Source organism: Sycon ciliatum, chromosome 2 (genome assembly GCF_964019385.1).
Source record: "Sycon ciliatum chromosome 2, ocSycCili1.1, whole genome shotgun sequence".
In the NCBI taxonomy this organism is placed as follows: Eukaryota; Metazoa; Porifera; class Calcarea; order Leucosolenida; family Sycettidae; genus Sycon; species Sycon ciliatum.
In genome coordinates, this window is record NC_088644.1 from 16,691,694 (window position 1) to 16,697,708 (window position 6,015).

At 46.9% G+C, this 6,015-nt stretch overlaps 1 long non-coding RNA gene across 1 annotated transcript; it reads left to right on the forward strand.

Moving 5' to 3' along the window:
- On the forward strand, window positions 1-2,888 carry LOC135808953 (uncharacterized). Its single transcript, XR_010552150.1, has 2 exons — window positions 1-331; window positions 2,191-2,888. It is a non-coding gene; the product is annotated as an uncharacterized LOC135808953 (long non-coding RNA).
- The last annotated feature ends 3,127 nt before the right edge of the window (window positions 2,889-6,015 follow it).

The window sequence follows — 6,015 nt, forward strand, 5'->3', positions numbered from 1 at the left end:
CCGTGCGCCAAGGGGTACTCAAGGGCTGATTTTATTTGCAACCGCGGGAAACGAAGTCACCAAGACGCCTTCATTTGAGGCTTTTGGAATTGGAGAATTTATTGAATTTAGGTATGGCTCTCGTCCCTTCTAGAGAACTAACCAAGACCCTGTGGGGGCAGAAGGAGACTTCTTTGGCTCCGTGAATACACTAGCTATGCGGTGGTCTAGTTAGTTTGAGTGTGTGGTTCGTCTTCAAAGTGTTCCAAGCCGCAGTTCACTCGAAGGTCATCGTGGATACGTCTGCACTTGAAAATCCAGGCTGGAAAGGACTGCCTGGTGTGTCCGAACGGTATGTTTTGCACTGAAGGCATTTTTTGTATGAATTGTTGAAAGTGTCTACTTGTTCGAAATGCGAAAGACATGGTCGTACATCCTTGGCCCACAACACCCCACTAAATAAACTATGACCTGTCGTGAAATTATGTGAAATTGATCAACACAATCATCCACAAATTATCCTATGCCAAAGTACTGCAAATGCAAATAATGGCATCCCTTTACCTAGGTCATGTTTGTAGGGCCTTATGCCACATCTTTGCATGATTTCTTCATGCAAATCTTGTGCCTAGCTTCGAAAACACATTGCGCTAAGGGCCGAATATATACCTGTGAATCAGAACAACAGCACTCACTATTGCTTTCATGAGTGGTAATGGTCAGCTGAAAGGAAACTTCTATCCATCAACTCATAAGTAAAGTAATGACTAATCTCCTTGCTGCGCATGTGGTTCCTTCGTATTTACATGTACCGTAAAGTACCGCCAGAGCGCCCCACCATCTCGTCCTTTCGGGGTCGTATTGTGGAGGTGGTCTCCTGTCTGTAGGTTATACGACTCGAACTTTGTACACATATTGCATGTTCTGCAGACAATCCGTACCTTGGAGCAGACACGAGCTTCACACAAAAACCTGCTTAGTGTGACCTTAGTACACTAAGTTGCTCACGCCGTACGAACTTCGTTGCACTCTGCCATGCGATTTTCCTTTCCCTGGCTGTAAAATCTGTCGCGGCGAAATCAAGGTGGGGCACTCTCGCGGTACTTTACGGTATGTGCGCCTCTCTGTTTTCGGTGAATGATTTTGAATATTTGCCCACGACTTCAGGATAGTGCACATTGTGTGGATGTACCTGCGTATGTAATCCTTTCATGATTTAAAAATTAGGAGCCGTGCTTCTCATCACCGTGGACAAGTAAATGTCGGCCAATTACGTAGCGTTTGGAGACTTGCACAAGTACAGTTGCGTGTCAATTATGCGGCAACCGCGAAATAAAATGAATATTCTGGACGACTGAAGCTACAAAGCCATCTTGTGTTAACAGATCAAAAAGACAGTACTTCGAAGTACCTGTATTTATCACTAGTATTACCCTGAGACAGTCGTGCTCATCTCTAGAAACTGGCTTGTATTTAACTCTACGTAATGGCAACGTTCATGATGCTGACTGTCTACATTTACTTGAAGTAGGACTATAAATACTAAATATAAGGTCTATAAGCTGTCAGTGCGGTGCTGTTGGATACCCGACATGCCATGTGACTGACCGCCAGATACTAGTAAACGACATGCGGTTGTACCGGTCACAGAGTAGCTGGGTTTTCACGAAAAAATGAAACTTATACGATCGTGAGAAAAGTTCAGAAACCACACTTACACATACACACACGCACACACGCACACACACACACACACACACACACATGCGCGCGCGCGCGCGCACACACACACACACACACACACACACACACATCTGTCCTGTCCTGTTGAGCCACTACCACAACTTGGCACAAGGATCGCATCGGCCCCAAAGGGGCAGTAGAGCGAAAGTGAGAGGTGTTGGCTTCGAGTTCACCTATCTCTACGATGAACGCAACCTCGATCGAAAGTCATGCCAAACGGATTTATCTACCACGCGCGCGCGTGCGCGTATACAAAACGGAGGAAGGATTACTTACTCTCCCTGTATGATGTATCTGTTGTATTCGTGAACAATGTCATTGATGTTTTTCCATGCATGTTTTTGAATATGCGAGCATAACTTCCAACATCAAGCACATTCTTGCTTCTCATCAGCATGACTTGTACAAGTTTATGTTGGGCAGTTATGTAGCGTTTGTTTTACCGGCTGCGTTTGTTGGTTCTTGCAGGTCATTGGCATGCTGTCTGTTTCACAGAAGCTCGTGTAACAGGTTCACCGTACAGCTATGAATGCAATGTAGCGTGTCGAAGCCACTTCGGTATGACGTGATGCCTAATTTCCTGGTTGTACCAAAATTGCGAGTATGCAAGTGATCGTCAAGCCTGTCCCCTGTGCAGTAGCCGTCTTGCCTTGCTACGCCTGGTTCTGACTCTGCGTTCTCGTATACTCCATGCAATGTTACAAGGAATACTGCTCCCTTCTCAATCAATTCATTGGCAACAAAACGCTCGGCTATGCCCTGTAACTTTGCTGTGCGGTTTGTGCTTTGTCAATGTTGTGTACCAGTTCATGATCTGTGCTTGCTGGTCTGTTTGTGTTCTCTCGCACAATTGAGGCGCTGTAGCACAGTCTCGATCATCCTGCCCAGGCTCTGATTTCACGTACCACAGTACGGTTTCTCTTGTTGCTCACTGGAATGTGCATGATACAAGCTCCTTGGTACTCCATCATCACCTGGTGCTGTTGCTGCCATTCTTGGACCTTGCTGATATCCTTCTCGCAATGCCCGAACGTTGTTCCAAGAAATGCACAACTCGCTCTTAGTTGTCACATTCGGTTTGGTCTCGTTCCAGTCTTTCGAATTGAGTGAGTGCGTAAACTTGTATGAAGTGGTGAAGCAAAAGCCGTGCGCCGGCAAACATTCAATGTCCGGGTGTAATGACGCACCAAGGCCCCGGGACTTGCATCCAATTCCTGAGTGATTTTTGTGTGCCTAGCCTCTAGGTATCATACCATATTTGTTTGGTTCAACCGTTTTGGATGCCCACTGCAATACCATTCACTGTATTATGTGTGTATGCTATCCAAGAAATCTCCCATATTTTTGGGTGGACAAACCTCGCCATAAGTCGGTAACCTGGCATTTTGCACCAACAGAACTCCTAGGATATCAGCCCCGTCTCAGTACCTGGGGACTGTTGTAAAGAAAAAGAAAAAATACCCTTGGCCCACAATGCCCCACTAAATAATCCGAAGGGTGTCGCGAAGACGACAATTTTCTTACCTTTCTTTCGTGGACGAAAAAAGACACTTCGCTTCGTCCGTTGCGCATGAAACGAAACATGAGGGTAGTGTTTATCAATTAGAATAGGTATCATGCACGAAGGAGTGGCGAAAAGGTACTATGCTCGAGCGCTGGTCGTCGTCTTGTTTGTCAATTTTGAGTCCCATTGAGAATTTTCTCATTCAGACCCCTCAAATTTCCCGCGGTTGCAAATAAAAGTGCAACTTCTAGACGACTTTTTTGAATTTGGCGCACGGACTGAGAATGACAGGGGGCAATCTACTATAATTATAGTAGAACGACCCCCCGGGCATTGTACTATAATAGTAGAGTGACCCCGGGGTCACTCTACTATATATATAGTACAATGCCCGGGGGGTCCATCTGCTGGGGGGTCATTCTACTATAGTACACCGGCCTACAATCTCACCAGTTCGATATCCAAGGATTATGTGAGTGTGCGTGTGCGTGGGGGGGGTTGGACTTCCGAAGGGGGAGTCTAACGAATCACGTACCGAGTAACGAAGATAGTCATTCCCTGACGGTGACCATCTTGGACCACACCATTGCATGAAGCGTATCCTGTTCTCAAAAGGAGTACCCAGAGCTGTAACAGTAACAGTCAGCAACCAGAGTGCAAACAATAATTGTTATACAGTGTAACAGGGTGAACATAACAGGGTGCAACGGTGTTACAGTACTGTACGGCTGGGCCGCGTGAGTTCACGTGATTTGGGGGAGGTTCCGGATCTAGCACTCTTCTCATGACAAAATTGGATTACCATGGTCCTGACCGGGTCCTGACCTGAGGCACTATCAGTCTATCACACTGTATGTCTTGCTACCAGCCCTGTCCTTGTCTGATCTTCCTTATAAGTAGCGTTCCAACTGGACGTCAGCAGTACAGCTAGGAATTGGCAAGTACAATGTACTATGTATGTACAATGTTAGTACATGTATTAGTTGTTACCAAACCCAACCCAACTTCCAATGTCATCATAGACCGCGTACCGTGGTTTCAAAGGCAAAATAGAGGCACACTGTACTCGAACATGACCAGTAGCAGTGGACGTTATAAGGACATGGTCCTGAGTGGAAGATATGGACAAGTAGTGGACGTTATAAGGACATGGTCCTGAGTGGAAGATATGGACAAGTAGTGGAAGATATGGACATGGTCCTGAGTGGAAGATATGGACAAGTAGTGGAAGATATGGACAAGTAGTGGAAGATATGGACATGGTCCTGAGTGGAAGATATGGACAAGTAGTGGAAGATATGGCCAAGTAGTAGAGCTGTGCAGATGTATGATGATGTATGAAGATGTGTGAAGATAACCATGTACATGACGATTGTATGAAGGTGCCAACTACAGGCTGTCAGCTGTACCCCAACTATTACTTAGTGCAAGTAGCTTAGCTTAGACCAGCCTCTTCATATGCATTATTGGGTCATCAGCTGTTAGTCTTACTGTTGGTGCGTTGCTTTTCCCACGAAGCGCGTAACCACGTAGAACTGCTCGAATCGGATACAAGTAACGACTTGTCCCTGCCACTGTTTGCGGACTAGGCTACTTTCAGATGAATCCTAATTAGTCCGCCTACGCATTGCGCTTTGCAAAAACACTACTCCTCTATTTGTCTACTGGGCAAACGCACTTGAAGACAACGGACGTATTCCATCACCACACACTTCTATAACTACACCTACCTCTTCATCATCGCAAGTGACGACTACTTATCGGATTATTATGTGCACATGGTAATCCCGAAACGACGTTACGTTCTCTAGATCATGGCCTGCACCATGCCATTCACTGACACTCCACACTCATTTCTGTGATTGTCACTGCACTGCACTGTCATTCATCGCTAGAGTTTCGCCGTCACGGATCATCTCGAGATTCGAGAGTGCTCTTCTAATGTCGTCTGCAGCTGTGGTGGGTTGTCGGACAACAAAACTACGCTCCTTCTAGTTCTACGAAGGACTTACGCAGTCCGGACGGTCAGAACTAGAACCAGGGGGTGCATACAGTCATAGTCACATGACCTAAAGCAACACAGAGTCAGTGATATGATCGCATGCACGACTGTAGATCTACCTAATACCAAGAGTATACTCTTGGCAGTCTTGCTAATACAATGTACTGGCACTTTGTAGCACTACAAGCACTGCCAAAGAGGGCATCTAGTATAATACAAAGTGTATTTGCCAGCTAGCTAAACCAGCACACATCCGTTTGGTACACACACCAGCCCAGGGTAGACTCTCTGCTCCATGTGACATAATGATGTCGCCAATTCTTCCTTTCGCCGCTTCCTGGTTTCGGTGACGCCACAGGGCCCTGTGGCACAGTCACAGTCAGTCACCATGGTCACTTGAAGGAGTTGAGTGACCCTGGCATAGCAGTGGCACTGGCAGTCGAGGACGGCGTGCGACCCCTCGCACTCGTCGCAGACTGAACTGAAGACTGAAGACTGAAGTCTGATAATCAGATTTGTCGCCGGACACGCGGTGGGGTAGGTCTACATAAAACTGCCATAAAAATCTTTACGTAACACTGGGCGTGTATCACGACATTCGCCACGCGCGCAGGTGATCATCATTGCGCTGAGACTGCACTGGCTGAGTGTGCCAGTGCAGTGCGCACTGGAACGACACGGTTTATGCGGGCACTGATCACAGCCGCGGGCTCTGAACACGGGACTCGGGTCCAGGCTGGATTGAAGGCGAAGGGTCTGGGGCCGAGGAGGTGCGACACTCGAGTTT